Source organism: Gnatocerus cornutus, unplaced genomic scaffold, assembly GCF_029298725.1.
Source record: "Gnatocerus cornutus isolate USDA-ARS CGAHR unplaced genomic scaffold, icGnaCorn1.1 Chromosome81, whole genome shotgun sequence".
Classification (NCBI taxonomy): domain Eukaryota; kingdom Metazoa; phylum Arthropoda; class Insecta; order Coleoptera; family Tenebrionidae; genus Gnatocerus; species Gnatocerus cornutus.
The window spans coordinates 376,379-393,878 of record NW_028275372.1 but is presented as its reverse complement, the minus strand read 5'-3'; the positions used below and the strand labels follow the sequence as shown (position 1 = coordinate 393,878).

The following is a 17,500-nucleotide window of genomic DNA, read 5'->3' as shown; positions in this document are numbered from 1 at the left end:
TTCAACGAGGTCTGTCCGAGAACACCTCAGCGAACAGCCACCCGGGGACGGGACCGGCACCAGGTCCGATCACCATCACGACGGGCGCGCTTGCCGAAGGTCGGACGCTAACTGTGTAGCGGCCCCGCGCCATCTGTATACCGTCGAGCGAGCCGATCGGGAAACACCACGGGTTCATTCGGCGAACGGCGAACCGTCCGAACGAGCTCCACCGCGGGCCTTAGACCGGCACTCAACGGATCGCGACGTCCTACAGGGGGAGAAGTGCACGCGTTCGACGGCAGATCGACAAAACGAAAGGTGCAAACGACGCGTACGCCATCTGTCACACGATCGTCCAGCGCCGCCATCGAGTCACGCTGAATCTCCCCTTTCGACCTTTCGGGTTTCTCAGGTTTACCCCTGAACGGTTTCACGTACTATTGAACTCTCTCTTCAAAGTTCTTTTCAACTTTCCCTCACGGTACTTGTTCGCTATCGGTCTCGTGGTCATATTTAGCCTTAGATGGAGTTTACCACCCACTTAGGGCTGCACTCTCAAGCAACCCGACTCTGAGGAGAGATCCTCCCGTTATCGGCAGCGGTCGCTACGGGCCTGGCACCCTCTATGGGCTGTGGCCCCGTTCAAGATGGACTTGGACGCGCCGCACGATCTCGGGATGACGGATCCTCCCTAACACCACATTTCCCGGCGTCCGGTTTCGGCCGCGGGATTCGGTGCTGGGCTTCTCCCTGTTCGCTCGCCGCTACTGAGGGAATCCTAGTTAGTTTCTTTTCCTCCGCTTAGTAATATGCTTAAATTCAGCGGGTAGTCTCACCTGCTCTGAGGTCGCATATGAAAAATAAAAATTTTTCATTCGGTCATTTCGACGATCACGACACGTCTCCCATTCCTTGCTATACGTGTTCGTCATTTTTCTTTTTAAAAAATGGCTAAGTTTACAGAAACGCTTACGATCTGACGTCTGTCGCGATTTGCATTACACGTCTCGGACACGACGACCGTCTATAACGTTCTCAACCTTAAAACGCCATTTTTTTTTTTAAATGACGACATGTTGAAGAAATAGGACGTGCTACGCCGAAAGACCAGCCAACAACTACAACAAGTAGTAGTTGGTCGCTTTCGCGTCTTAAGATGTCGCGCAAATTTACTCGCTGCACGAGAAACGCACACAAACACACGATTCTACGACACACCACGCAAGAACATGTGCCGACGTAAACACTTTCGTATTTATGATTCGCAAGGTGGACGTCCGACGGACTTTGTAAAAAAAAAATACAAAGCATACCCGTCCCGTCCTTTTTGACGAAAAAACACGCTCGAGTAAACGTCTCGGCACACGTTCGAGGCGTGCGTCGTTATATCGTGACGTAAGTGACGATCACGTACATTAATGAGTACCTATTCGACGCGTCGCAACACATCCAACACGCTCCGACGTTTTCGTCCGAAAACGAAAACCGAGCAGTCTTTGAAATTGACACGACCCTCAGCCAGGAGTGGTCCGGGAACATTATATCCGAGGACCGCAATGTGCGTTCGAAATGTCGATGTTCATGTGTCCTGCAGTTCACAAGTTGACGCGCAATTAGCTGCGTTCTTCATCGACCCACGAGCCAAGTGATCCACCGTTCAGGGTAATCTTTTTAAAATTTAAACGCTCGTTCCACAAGAACCCCGATCATGCCGATCGTCCAGCTGTCTATACACGTCTTGCAAAAATTTTTGCGTACGTGCGTACATCCGAAACGAAAATGATCTTCGTGGTTCCGAAACGTGCCACGTCTAAAATTTCGGTGTTGTGGTATGGATATTTATGATTCTCGCTCTTAATTGTCTTTCGTCCGTACTTTCTCGTCTGAAAGGGAACGCGATCGTCGGTCTCAGTTTTACGCGTACGAAAAAATTAAAAAAAATATTAACCCAAACACAAATTTGTATCCGCGCACCGAAAAAGAAGCACTTTTCTTTTTCACGCGGTCTCCGCTTTTACACGCAAAGTACGAGCATGTATGTGTGAAGATGGGACATGTTCGATACGATTTTAATTAGGAATTTGCCAATTTCCTTTTTCTCAGCAATAATTTTAATAAATAATGCTGCTTTCTCTCATAAACTACATTTTCGGTAGTTTTCCTTTATTGTGTCTTTCATTTAGTGTGCGTGTGTCAAGCACTTTAAAAAGTGTGACGAAGAGACGGTTTTTGATCGATCGGAATCAACACATCATTACATCATCGTACTCGTTATGAAAAAGCGAATTAGTATCCGCCGTAAGCGAAAAGAGATTTTCGCGGGCGGTCTTTGTGTTCGTGTTTCAATTTTCTTTCTATATTTTTTCGTCGCCAAACCGAAGACAGATCGTGAATTTTGACGAAAAAATCTATAGACGTGCCAGACTGAGCGTCTAACATAAAATCCTCAAGTTTACCGTTCTATATCGTGACTTAATGACGATTGACGGTGTATATAATTTTGAAATGGTGCAGTCGTACGCTCCGTAAAGAGAATTTTACCGTTTCTAACGAAATCACTTTACCACATCTACCAAAAACATTAAAAAAGCAAGGTGTGATGTGTGTGTGATCGCTCGTTTAACGGCGCTTTCAAAAAACTCTTTGAAGCGTCTAACGACGAACATCATTCACGCGAATCGTAAAATCGGGAGCGTTTCTCGCCGGTCCCGTAGCCGGGCGTAAATCATTTAAAACCCACGGAGTCGTAACCTAATTCGACACCTGCGATTTTCTTCTTTCTCGACTACTCTGCTACATCCTCTCCGTGTGTCCGAAAAAAGAGGACTTCTAACGTCTTTCGACTTTCGCGGTGGAGTTCACAACTTTCCGCGATCCGGTCGAAAAACCGAAAGCGTCCCTCCTTTTTTCCATCATTGGAAAAGATCGAGAGATAGTACAAAAAAAATCAAAAAATCTAGGTACCCGAAGAAACAGCCGTATGCCCGAGCGAATTCGGTTTTTCTCGTTCAAAAAAGGTGAAAAACTCGATCGCAAGGACCGGCGCTGCGGGCCAGCGTAACGCTATTGTTTTTCCGAATATGTACGATTCGTAGTTCAAAACGTCGTACACACGGTGTTTCAAAAAGAAACAAGCAACGGCACGACAAAAGATCGTGCCGTCGACTCCATGTCATCGACGACGGTGTTGTAAAAACATAAAGTGTACATCGACACGATCAAATAAAAATGCATAATAATAAATTATACATATGTCAAAATTCGTGTGTACGAGGACACGTTAATGATCCTTCCGCAGGTTCACCTACGGAAACCTTGTTACGACTTTTACTTCCTCTAAATGATCAAGTTTGGTCATCTTCCCAGCGACATCGACGACGTCGAAACGCCATCGCGTACCGGTCCGAAGACCTCACTAAATCATTCAATCGGTAGTAGCGACGGGCGGTGTGTACAAAGGGCAGGGACGTAATCAACGCGAGCTTATGACTCACGCTTACTGGGAATTCCTCGTTCATGGGGAACAATTGCAAGCCCCAATCCCTAGCACGAAGGAGGTTCAGCGGGTTACCCGGACCGCTCGGTCAGGGAGGACACGCTGATTCCTTCAGTGTAGCGCGCGTGCGGCCCAGAACATCTAAGGGCATCACAGACCTGTTATTGCTCAATCTCGTGCGGCTAGAAGCCGCCTGTCCCTCTAAGAAGAATTGTTTGTACGCCGACAGTAAAAACCGCGCACGACCACCGGGCGAACCCAGGATCGACGGGCCTTTGGGATGTCGAAATACGCCTATTTAGCAGGCTAGAGTCTCGTTCGTTATCGGAATTAACCAGACAAATCGCTCCACCAACTAAGAACGGCCATGCACCACCACCCACCGAATCAAGAAAGAGCTCTCAATCTGTCAATCCTTCCGGTGTCCGGGCCTGGTGAGGTTTCCCGTGTTGAGTCAAATTAAGCCGCAGGCTCCACTCCTGGTGGTGCCCTTCCGTCAATTCCTTTAAGTTTCAGCTTTGCAACCATACTTCCCCCGGAACCCAAAAGCTTTGGTTTCCCGGAAGCTGCCCGCCGAGTCATCGGAAGAACGTCGGCGGATCGCTAGCTGGCATCGTTTATGGTTAGAACTAGGGCGGTATCTGATCGCCTTCGAACCTCTAACTTTCGTTCTTGATCAATGAAAGCGTTTTTGGCAAATGCTTTCGCTTCTGTCCGTCTTGCGACGATCCAAGAATTTCACCTCTAACGTCGCAATACGAATGCCCCCATCCGTTCCTATTAATCATTACCTCGGGGTTCCGAAAACCAACAAAATAGAACCGAGGTCCTATTCCATTATTCCATGCACACAGTATTCAGGCGAAGTTTTAGCCTGCTTTAAGCACTCTAATTTGTTCAAAGTAAACGTGCCGGCCCACCTCGACACTCAATGAAGAGCACCGCGGCGGGATTGAGTTGGGCCGCCCTCTCGAGCTAAGCCCACCGGCAGGACGTCCCGCGGCACGCCAGTTGACACCGCGAACGATGAACCGGCGGCGCGGGACACAGATTCGACTACGAGCTTTTTAACCGCAACAACTTTAATATACGCTATTGGAGCTGGAATTACCGCGGCTGCTGGCACCAGACTTGCCCTCCAATTGATCCTCGTTAAAGGGTTTAGAGTGTACTCATTCCGATTACGGGGCCTCGGATGAGTCCCGTATCGTTATTTTTCGTCACTACCTCCCCGTGCCGGGAGTGGGTAATTTGCGCGCCTGCTGCCTTCCTTGGATGTGGTAGCCGTTTCTCAGGCTCCCTCTCCGGAATCGAACCCTGATTCCCCGTTACCCGTTACAACCATGGTAGGCGCAGAACCTACCATCGACAGTTGATAAGGCAGACATTTGAAAGATGCGTCGCCGGTGCGAGACCGTGCGATCAGCGTAAAGTTATTCAGAGTCACCAAGTTGTACGATGACGGAGACCGCCACCGATTGGTTTTGATCTAATAAAAGCGCTCCTTCCGTTTCCGGTTGGAGCTCTGTTTGCATGTATTAGCTCTAGAATTACCACAGTTATCCAAGTAAATGTGGGTACGATCTAAGGAACCATAACTGATTTAATGAGCCTTTCGCGGTTTCACCTTAATTTGGCTTGTACTGAGACATGCATGGCTTAATCTTTGAGACAAGCATATGACTACTGGCAGGATCAACCAGGGAACTGCGTTCTTGTTTTAAAATAAGAGAGTTTTAGTCTTTCTTTCCTTCTAGTCATATAAGCTACAATAATCGTAGAATTTCGGAAAGACACCTGCTGCTCTTATAAAAAACTGAACACTTTCCTATTATTGTTTTGAAGAAAGTGTGCGTGTCTGCGAAACGAAAACCTCGTAAGAAGAGACGTAACGCCACGCGATCTTTCTGGATGGAAAATTTTTCGACATTTTTTTCACATCATCCTTGATTGAATCTCCTGCAACAATTTTATTCTTATTCATCCGTTCTAAGTTGTCGTCGTCGTCGAAATAAATAATTTGTACACACTTCGGGGTACACGTTTGTCAAAATTCATGAAATGCAACGTAACATTTTTACTTTAATAAATTTTTACAGTGCATTCAGATCGACTAAACGAACAACGACGGATGAATTGATTTATGGATTTTTATTTGTTGCGACTCATCGGAGGAGAGAGTGAAGAAAAAATAATCCAATATCATGGTTACGGAATAATTTTCTATGACTTTTTCATCCTTGTTTGAATCTTGCAACAATTAATTTTATTCATCCGTTCTAAGTTGTCGTCGTCGTCGAAATAAATAATTTGTACACATTTCGGTACACGTTTGTCAAAATTCATGAAATGCAAACGTAACATTTTACTTTAATAAATTTTTACAGTGCATTCAGATCGACTAAACGAACAACGACGGATGGATTACTTATTTTTGTTGCGACTCATCGGACGAAAAGTAGAAACATAATCCTCCATTGTAATATAGTTTTTACGGAAAATTTTTCTTTTATTTTATATCCTTGATTGAATGCTGCATTTTATCCGTCTTTTTTTCGTCAAAAACAGAGATCAATGCGATTCATCGGACGAAGAAATAATTTCCCAGTTCAAAATTTAGAGATTTTTGGGCACATCGACTTGAAATTTTATCGTAAAGAAAAAATATCGTCGTCGACAAGCAAAAGTTCAAACATTCTCCATACTCTTCGCTAGATTGAAAGCGACGGTTTATTGTGAGATTTCTCTTTAGAAATATTCACACGTTACGAGTTTATGAAATTTTATTTATTTCAAAATTCTCGCTCGGACTTTAGTGAGTTGACGCATTTGTTAATTTTTGGTCGTTCTGACACGAACACATAAAATCTTTGATTGCATTTGGACCGCTAACATAGAAACGCTCGCCGCATCCGCAATCTCGCTGTGCATGGTCAATGGCAAGATTTGTCATCCCTCAAACGATGGTGGGTCCACAGGGTACACATTCCGGCCATCGTCCCAACTACGGGTAAGTCGCGGTGTACGAGAGGTAACAAGATAATCGGACGCACATAAAATCACATTTCGATCGTACGCTTTTGTCCGCTGCTACATACCACCACTACTATCCCTATATATGCCAGCGCGGCAGCGTTCAGCTCTGAATCACTCGATGCGCGAAACGGTCGAAATCCCATAGCGCGCCGGCCGCTCGCTATGGGCGAGGGGTCGGGTAAATCGGTCTGATCGCTCGGTGCAAAAGTCCGTTTGGGTACTTAGAGACGGAATTTTAAAATTCTGATTTCGCAGATCAATTTCAAGGGTCATTAGGACTCGAATGCCGTTAACGGTGTTTTGAAAAAAATATTTTTTACGTTTTTACGGCATTTCGACCGAACACCTCAGTTCCGACTTCGGACTTAGAATAATTTTCATCAAAATTTCGAACGCCTCAGTTTCCAGAGGGTTTTAGATCCCGTTTAGTTAGGGGTTTGAAATTATCACAGCCACCCTTGTTTGGTGTTAGTTCGACCGTAACTTTTGTTCGTTTGCATTTAATTTCGATTTTTCTGGGACTTTTGGTCAATGTAAATTTATCAACCGCTACACTTCCGACTTCGGACTTAGACGAATGAGCGCCGAACGCTACAGTTTCGACTTCGGACTTAGAAAAATTTCGCTCGACCGCCACAGTTTCGAATTGGACTTAGAAAAATTTCGGTCGAACGCCTCAGTTTCGAATCGGACTTAGAAAAATTTTGGTCGACCGCTACAGTTTCGACTTCGGACTTAGAAAAATTTCGTTCGAACGCTACAGTTTCGACTTCGGACTTGGAAAAATTTCGCTCGACCGCCACAGTTCCAACATGAGACTTAGAAAAATTTTTATCAAAAATTCGAACACCTCAGTTTCGACTACGGACTTAGAAAAATTTCGCTCGACCGCCACAGTTCCTATTTCGGACTTAGAAAAATTTTCATCAAAATTTCGAACGCCTCAGTTTCCAGAGGGTTTTAGATCCCGTTTAATTAGAAGCTTGAAATTATAAAATCTACCTTCTATCGATGTTAGTTCGACCCAAACATTTGTTCGTTTGCATTTAATTTCGATTTTTCTCGTACTTTTGGTCAATGTAAATTTGTCAACCGCTACACTTCCGACTTCGGACTTAGACGAATGAGCGCCGAACGCTACAGTTTCGACTTCGGACTTAGAAAAATTTCGTTCGAACGCTACAGTTTCGACTTCGGACTTGGAAAAATTTCGCTCGACCGCCACAGTTCCAACATGAGACTTAGAAAAATTTTTATCAAAAATTCGAACACCTCAGTTTCGACTACGGACTTAGAAAAATTTCGCTCGACCGCCACAGTTCCTATTTCGGACTTAGAAAAATTTTCATCAAAATTTCGAACGCCTCAGTTTCCAGAGGGTTTTAGATCCCGTTTAATTAGGAGCTTGAAATTATAAAATCTACCTTCTATCGATGCTAGTTCGACCCAAACATTTGTTCGTTTGGATTTAATTTCGATTTTTCTCGGACTTTTGGTCAATGTAAATTTGTCAACCGCTACACTTCCGAGTTCGGACTTAGACGAATGAGCGCCGAACGCTACAGTTTCGACTTCGGACTTAGAAAAATTTTGTTCGAACGCTACAGTTTCGAATTGGACTTGGAAAAATTTCGGTCGAACGCCTCAGTTTCGAATCGGACTTAGAAAAATTTTGGTCGACCGCTACAGTTTCGACTTCGGACTTGGAAAAATTTCGATCGAACGCCACAGTTCCGACTTTTTTTCGAAACTGTAGCGTTCAGTCAAATTGCCGTAAAAACGTAAAAAACTTTTTTTACAAAACATGGTCGACAGCATTCGAGTCCTAATAATCCTTGAAATTGATCTGCGAAATCAGAATTTTAAAATTCCGTCTCTAAGTACCCAAACGGACTTTTGCACCGAGCGATCAGACCGTTTTACTCTACCCCTCGCCCATAGCGAGCGGCCGGCGCACTATGGGATTTCGATCGTTTCACGCATCGAGCGATTCAGAGCTGATCGCTGCCGCGGTGGCATATATAGGGAGTAGTGATGGTAAGTGGCAGCGATGACGGACAAGTACGCACGATGAATGGATTGACATGAAATCAAATGTGCGCGTCCGTACGATCTGTTACCTCTCGTACATCGCGACCCCGTTTAATGATATTATGCTAAATTAAAAATAAAAATACATCGATGAAATAAAAAGTGGTAAGTCTCTAGAAAGACAATATACCGCTGTGAATAAAAATTTCTCGATGAATAGCGAAATGTGAATTAGTCCGCCTGTAACGTGCATTTTGCGAACGAATTAGCTAATTCACCGCTAGTTAAAAAACGTGACCACCCAGTGCTCTTATCCAAAGTCGTCTGCAAATGAGATGAAATTAATAATCTTGACTCTAATGCAGACGACAAATTGAATTGAATAATTTACTTGAATAATGTGACGGATCTATAAAATAAAACACAAAGCCCGAAACACCAAGCAGTAAAAATCTCGATTATTGTTCCGCCCGTTGAAAAACAAAAGATCCGTCACATGGTAAGCAGAACTGGTGAAAATTGTGAAAGACTTGTTTCTCCTCCGATAACAAGCTTGAATTAAATATGATCGAGTGAATGATATTGGAAACCAAAGAACGAAACTGAGGAGAAGCAAATGTTCAGTAATATATTATGAATAATTATAATATTAATATAAATAATAATATTATATTAAAAATGGGAATTGTATGTGGTTGATGGAAAAAGTTTTTTTTTCTGTTGACCGCTACAGTTCCCAATTTGGACTTAAAAAAAAAAAAAAAAAAAAAAAAAAAAAAATTGTGTATACGGAAGGTAAAAAGCAAAAAATAAAATATTTTATTATTTTTTTTACTTTTTTTACGGGTCCCTACCGCTACAGTTCCCACTGAATGTGTCCTTTTCGCGCTAAGTCCATGCAGTCGCTACAGTTCCGAAACTGGACTTGTAAAAATTTCGACATTTTTGAACGCATCAGTTCCGAACGAGGTTTCAAAACTGTAGCGTTCGGTGTAAACGCATCAGTTCCGAATGAGTTTTCGCAACTGTGGCGTTTCATTTTTGTGCTTTCATGGTTGCATAAACAATCGCCAGTGTGAACGCTTCAGTTCCGAATGAGTTTTCGAAACTGTAGCGTTTCATATTTGTGCTTTCATGGTTGCATAAGCAATCGCCAGTGTGAACGCTTCAGTTCCGAATAGATTTTCGAAACTGTAGCGTTCAATGTGAACGCTTCAGTTCCGACTTTGGACTTAGAATAATTTTCATCAAAATTCGAACGCCACAGTTTCGAAAGGGTTTTAGATCCCGTTCAGTTAGGGACTTAAAATTATGACATCCACTTTCGATTAATGTTAGTTCGGTCCGAACTTTTGTTCATTTTCATTTAATTTCAATTTTTCTCGGACTTTTGGTCTTTGTTAATTTTGTCCTTTCGAAACTGTAACGTTCAATGTGAACGCTTCAGTTCCGAATAAATTCTCGAAACTGTAACGTTCAAAGTGAACGCCTCAGTTCCGAATAGATTCTCGAAACTGTAGCGTTCAATGTGAACGCTTCAGTTCCGAATAGATTCTCGAAACTGTAGCGTTCAATGTGAACGCTTCAGTTCCGAATAGATTCTCGAAACTGTAGCGTTCAATGTGAACGCTTCAGTTCCGACTTTGGACTTGGAATAATTTTCATCAAAATTCGAACGCCACAGTTTCGAAAGGGTTTTAGATCCCGTTTAGTTAGGGACTTAAAATTATGACATCCACTTTCGATTAATGTTAGTTCGGTCCGAACTTTTGTTCGTTTTCATTTAATTTCGATTTTTCTCGGACATTTAGACTATGCGAATTTTAGATTTTTCAAGCTGTAGCGTTTGGCGAGAACGCCGCAGTTACGGACAGGTTTTGTGTCAGACTTTCAATAATCTGAAAAAACTCCGAAAAAAGAAAATAATTAGTGTTTTCATGGTTGCATAACAATTTAAAATTCATGCACAAAAATAATCCATCTATATTTCCGTTATTCAAGAATGCAAAGGAAAGACGAAAGTTCGGCAACAATTAGTTTAAGCGGTTGCATAACCATTCAAACGTTATGCTTAAACACAATCCATTTACGATATATAATAAAAATAAAGCTTTATTATCAACTTTGAAGTCCATTCTATTGCTGATCTTTAGACCTATAGATTAGGTCAAGATGTCAAATGTCAAAAAACAACTACAGGTTCCTGTATTTGTAGCAATGCTGGCGCCATCTGTAGAACAGTTACCTAAACTTGAAAGTCAAAAAAATTACAGCTTTCTGTAACTATTAATGTTGGTATCGCCACCTGTTAGTCGAAAACATAATTTAGTGGCGCCATCTATATGACAGGTCTGGAACTTCACAAATGTCAAAAATTACTGGTTTTTACTTTATTTACATATTTTTTTTGAAATTTGGCGCCCATTTTGACCCAAAAGTGGCGCCATCTATGTGTCAGGTCTGGAACTTCATAAATGTCAAAAATTACAAGATTCTGGGTTCATTTACGTATTTTTCTTGAATTTTAAGCATAATTTGACCTGACCTGACCCTAAAATGGCGTCATCTATGTGTCAGGTCTGGAACTTCAGAAATGTCAAAAATTACTGTTTTTTCCTTTATTTTACATATTGTTTTTGAATTTCGGCGCCTATTTTGACTCAAAAATGGCGCCATCTAAATGACAGGTCTGGAACTTCAGAAATGTCAAAAATTACAAGATTCTGGGAAGATTCTGGGTTAATTTACGTATTTTTCTTGAATTTTAAGCATAATTTGACCTGACCTGACCCTAAAATGGCGTCATCTATGTGTCAGGTCTGGAACTTCAGAAATGTCAAAAATTACTGTTTTTTCCTTTATTTTACATATTGTTTTTGAATTTCGGCGCCTATTTTGACTCAAAAATGGCGCCATCTAAATGACAGGTCTGGAACTTCAGAAATGTCAAAAATTACAAGATTCTGGGAAGATTCTGGGTTAATTTACGTATTTTTCTTGAATTTTAAGCATAATTTGACCTGACCTGACCCTAAAATGGCGCCATCTATGTGTCAGGTCTGGAACTTCAGAAATGTCAAAAATTACTGTTTTTTCCTTTATTTTACATATTGTTTTTGAATTTTGGCGCCTATTTTGACTCAAAAATGGCGCCATCTATATGACAGGTCTGGAACTTCAGAAATGTCAAAAATTACAAGATTCTGGGTTAATTTACGTATTTTTTTTGAATGTTAAGCATAATTTGACCTGACCTGACCCTAAAATGGCGCCATCTATGTGTCAGGTCTGGAACTTCATAAATGTCAAAAATTACTGTTTTTCCTTTATTTTACATATTGTTTTTGAATTTTGGCGCCTATTTTAACTCAAAAATGGCGCCATCTATATGACAGGTCTGGAACTTCAGAAATGTCAAAAATTACTGTTTTTTCCTATATTTTACATATTGTTTTTGAATTTTGGCGCCTATTTTAACTCAAAAATGGCGCCATCTATGTGACAGGTCTGGAACTTCAGAAATGTCAAAAATTACAAGATTCTGGGTTAATTTACGTATTTTTCTTGAATTTTAAGCATAATTTGACCTGACCTGACCCTAAAATGGCGTCATCTATGTGTCAGGTCTGGAACTTCAGAAATGTCAAAAATTACTGTTTTTTCCTTTATTTTACATATTGTTTTTGAATTTCGGCGCCTATTTTGACTCAAAAATGGCGCCATCTAAATGACAGGTCTGGAACTTCAGAAATGTCAAAAATTACAAGATTCTGGGAAGATTCTGGGTTAATTTACGTATTTTTCTTGAATTTTAAGCATAATTTGACCTGACCTGACCCTAAAATGGCGCCATCTATGTGTCAGGTCTGGAACTTCAGAAATGTCAAAAATTACTGTTTTTTCCTTTATTTTACATATTGTTTTTGAATTTTGGCGCCTATTTTGACTCAAAAATGGCGCCATCTATATGACAGGTCTGGAACTTCAGAAATGTCAAAAATTACAAGATTCTGGGTTAATTTACGTATTTTTTTTGAATGTTAAGCATAATTTGACCTGACCTGACCCTAAAATGGCGCCATCTATGTGTCAGGTCTGGAACTTCATAAATGTCAAAAATTACTGTTTTTTCCTTTATTTTACATATTGTTTTTGAATTTTGGCGCCTATTTTGACTCAAAAATGGCGCCATCTATATGACAGGTCTGGAACTTCAGAAATGTCAAAAATTACAAGATTCTGGGTTAATTTACGTATTTTTCTTGAATTTTAAGCATAATTTGACCTAACTGACCCTAAAATGGCGCCATCTATGTGTCAGGTCTGGAACTTCATAAATGTCAAAAATTACTGTTTTTCCTTTATTTTACATATTGTTTTTGAATTTTGGCGCCTATTTTGACTCAAAAATGGCGCCATCTATGTGACAGGTCTGGAACTTCACAAATGTCAAAAATTACTGTTTTTTCCTATATTTTACATATTGTTTTTGAATTTTGGCGCCTATTTTAACTCAAAAATGGCGCCATCTATGTGACAGGTCTGGAACTTCAGAAATGTCAAAAATTACAAGATTCTGGGAAGATTCTGGGTTAATTTACGTATTTTTCTTGAATTTTAAGCATAATTTGACCTGACCTGACCCTAAAATGGCGCCATCTATGTGTCAGGTCTGGAACTTCAGAAATGTCAAAAATTACTGTTTTTTCCTTTATTTTACATATTGTTTTTGAATTTTGGCGCCTATTTTGACTCAAAAATGGCGCCATCTATATGACAGGTCTGGAACTTCACAAATGTCAAAAATTACAAGATTCTGGGTTAATTTACGTATTTTTCTTGAATTTTAAGCATAATTTGACCTAACTGACCCTAAAATGGCGCCATCTATGTGTCAGGTCTGGAACTTCATAAATGTCAAAAATTACTGTTTTTCCTATATTTTACATATTGTTTTTGAATTTTGGCGCCTATTTTGACTCAAAAATGGCGCCATCTATGTGACAGGTCTGGAACTTCACAAATGTCAAAAATTACTGTTTTTTCCTATATTTTACATATTGTTTTTGAATTTTGGCGCCTATTTTAACTCAAAAATGGCGCCATCTATATGACAGGTCTGGAACTTCAGAAATGTCAAAAATTACAAGATTCTGGGTTAATTTACGTATTTTTCTTGAATTTTAAGCATAATTTGACCTAACTGACCCTAAAATGGCGCCATCTATGTGTCAGGTCTGGAACTTCATAAATGTCAAAAATTACAAGATTCTGGGTTCATTTACGTATTTTTCTTGAATTTTAAGCATAATTTGACCTGACCTGACCCTAAAATGGCGCCATCTATGTGTCAGGTCTGGAACTTCATAAATGTCAAAAATTACTGTTTTTCCTTTATTTTACATATTGTTTTTTAATTTTGGCGCCTATTTTGACTCAAAAATGGCGCCATCTATATGACAGGTCTGGAACTTCAGAAATGTCAAAAATTACAAGATTCTGGGTTAATTTACGTATTTTTCTTGAATTTTAAGCATAATTTGACCTGACCTGACCCTAAAATGGCGTCATCTATGTGTCAGGTCTGGAACTTCAGAAATGTCAAAAATTACAAGATTCTGTGTTAATTTACGTATTTTTCTTGAATTTTAAGCATAATTTGACCTGACCTGACCCTAAAATGGCGTCATCTATGTGTCAGGTCTGGAACTTCAGAAATGTCAAAAATTACAAGATTCTGTGTTAATTTACGTATTTTTCTTGAATTTTAAGCATAATTTGACCTAACTGACCCTAAAATGGCGCCATCTATGTGTCAGGTCTGGAACTTCATAAATGTCAAAAATTACTGTTTTTCCTTTATTTTACATATTGTTTTTGAATTTTGGCGCCTATTTTGACTCAAAAATGGCGCCATCTATGTGACAGGTCTGGAACTTCACAAATGTCAAAAATTACTGTTTTTTCCTATATTTTACATATTGTTTTTGAATTTTGGCGCCTATTTTAACTCAAAAATGGCGCCATCTATGTGACAGGTCTGGAACTTCAGAAATGTCAAAAATTACAAGATTCTGGGAAGATTCTGGGTTAATTTACGTATTTTTCTTGAATTTTAAGCATAATTTGACCTGACCTGACCCTAAAATGGCGCCATCTATGTGTCAGGTCTGGAACTTCAGAAATGTCAAAAATTACTGTTTTTTCCTTTATTTTACATATTGTTTTTGAATTTTGGCGCCTATTTTGACTCAAAAATGGCGCCATCTATATGACAGGTCTGGAACTTCAGAAATGTCAAAAATTACAAGATTCTGGGTTAATTTACGTATTTTTTTTGAATGTTAAGCATAATTTGACCTGACCTGACCCTAAAATGGCGCCATCTATGTGTCAGGTCTGGAACTTCAGAAATGTCAAAAATTACTGTTTTTTCCTTTATTTTACATATTGTTTTTGAATTTTGGCGCCTATTTTGACTCAAAAATGGCGCCATCTATGTGACAGGTCTGGAACTTCACAAATGTCAAAAATTACAAGATTCTGGGAAGATTCTGGGTTAATTTACGTATTTTTCTTGAATTTTAAGCATAATTTGACCTGACCTGACCCTAAAATGGCGCCATCTATGTGTCAGGTCTGGAACTTCAGAAATGTCAAAAATTACTGTTTTTTCCTTTATTTTACATATTGTTTTTGAATTTTGGCGCCTATTTTGACTCAAAAATGGCGCCATCTATATGACAGGTCTGGAACTTCAGAAATGTCAAAAATTACAAGATTCTGGGTTAATTTACGTATTTTTTTTGAATGTTAAGCATAATTTGACCTGACCTGACCCTAAAATGGCGCCATCTATGTGTCAGGTCTGGAACTTCAGAAATGTCAAAAATTACTGTTTTTTCCTTTATTTTACATATTGTTTTTGAATTTTGGCGCCTATTTTGACTCAAAAATGGCGCCATCTATGTGACAGGTCTGGAACTTCACAAATGTCAAAAATTACTGTTTTTTCCTATATTTTACATATTGTTTTTGAATTTTGGCGCCTATTTTAACTCAAAAATGGCGCCATCTATATGACAGGTCTGGAACTTCAGAAATGTCAAAAATTACAAGATTCTGGGTTAATTTACGTATTTTTCTTGAATTTTAAGCATAATTTGACCTGACCTGACCCTAAAATGGCGTCATCTATGTGTCAGGTCTGGAACTTCAGAAATGTCAAAAATTACTGTTTTTTCCTTTATTTTACATATTGTTTTTGAATTTCGGCGCCTATTTTGACTCAAAAATGGCGCCATCTAAATGACAGGTCTGGAACTTCAGAAATGTCAAAAATTACAAGATTCTGGGAAGATTCTGGGTTAATTTACGTATTTTTCTTGAATTTTAAGCATAATTTGACCTGACCTGACCCTAAAATGGCGCCATCTATGTGTCAGGTCTGGAACTTCAGAAATGTCAAAAATTACTGTTTTTTCCTTTATTTTACATATTGTTTTTGAATTTTGGCGCCTATTTTGACTCAAAAATGGCGCCATCTATATGACAGGTCTGGAACTTCAGAAATGTCAAAAATTACAAGATTCTGGGTTAATTTACGTATTTTTTTTGAATGTTAAGCATAATTTGACCTGACCTGACCCTAAAATGGCGCCATCTATGTGTCAGGTCTGGAACTTCATAAATGTCAAAAATTACTGTTTTTTCCTTTATTTTACATATTGTTTTTGAATTTTGGCGCCTATTTTGACTCAAAAATGGCGCCATCTATATGACAGGTCTGGAACTTCAGAAATGTCAAAAATTACAAGATTCTGGGTTAATTTACGTATTTTTCTTGAATTTTAAGCATAATTTGACCTAACTGACCCTAAAATGGCGCCATCTATGTGTCAGGTCTGGAACTTCATAAATGTCAAAAATTACTGTTTTTCCTTTATTTTACATATTGTTTTTGAATTTTGGCGCCTATTTTGACTCAAAAATGGCGCCATCTATGTGACAGGTCTGGAACTTCACAAATGTCAAAAATTACTGTTTTTTCCTATATTTTACATATTGTTTTTGAATTTTGGCGCCTATTTTAACTCAAAAATGGCGCCATCTATGTGACAGGTCTGGAACTTCAGAAATGTCAAAAATTACAAGATTCTGGGAAGATTCTGGGTTAATTTACGTATTTTTCTTGAATTTTAAGCATAATTTGACCTGACCTGACCCTAAAATGGCGCCATCTATGTGTCAGGTCTGGAACTTCAGAAATGTCAAAAATTACTGTTTTTTCCTTTATTTTACATATTGTTTTTGAATTTTGGCGCCTATTTTGACTCAAAAATGGCGCCATCTATATGACAGGTCTGGAACTTCACAAATGTCAAAAATTACAAGATTCTGGGTTAATTTACGTATTTTTCTTGAATTTTAAGCATAATTTGACCTAACTGACCCTAAAATGGCGCCATCTATGTGTCAGGTCTGGAACTTCATAAATGTCAAAAATTACTGTTTTTCCTATATTTTACATATTGTTTTTGAATTTTGGCGCCTATTTTGACTCAAAAATGGCGCCATCTATGTGACAGGTCTGGAACTTCACAAATGTCAAAAATTACTGTTTTTTCCTATATTTTACATATTGTTTTTGAATTTTGGCGCCTATTTTAACTCAAAAATGGCGCCATCTATATGACAGGTCTGGAACTTCAGAAATGTCAAAAATTACAAGATTCTGGGTTAATTTACGTATTTTTCTTGAATTTTAAGCATAATTTGACCTAACTGACCCTAAAATGGCGCCATCTATGTGTCAGGTCTGGAACTTCATAAATGTCAAAAATTACAAGATTCTGGGTTCATTTACGTATTTTTCTTGAATTTTAAGCATAATTTGACCTGACCTGACCCTAAAATGGCGCCATCTATGTGTCAGGTCTGGAACTTCATAAATGT

The 17,500-nt window shown here is 39.4% G+C and overlaps 2 non-coding genes and 1 pseudogene across 2 annotated transcripts; all 3 read right to left on the bottom strand.

Annotated features, from left to right (window-relative positions):
* Positions 1–832, bottom strand: part of LOC148166711 (large subunit ribosomal RNA) — a 3,590-nt pseudogene extending 2,758 nt beyond the window's left edge.
* Positions 833–1,490: 658 nt separating this feature from the next.
* Positions 1,491–1,647, bottom strand: LOC148166710 (5.8S ribosomal RNA). Its single transcript, XR_015770999.1, has one exon. It is a non-coding gene; the product is annotated as a 5.8S ribosomal RNA (ribosomal RNA).
* A 1,616-nt stretch (positions 1,648–3,263) lies between these two features.
* Positions 3,264–5,184, bottom strand: LOC148166709 (small subunit ribosomal RNA). Its single transcript, XR_015770994.1, has one exon. It is a non-coding gene; the product is annotated as a small subunit ribosomal RNA (ribosomal RNA).
* Positions 5,185–17,500: the final 12,316 nt, after the last annotated feature.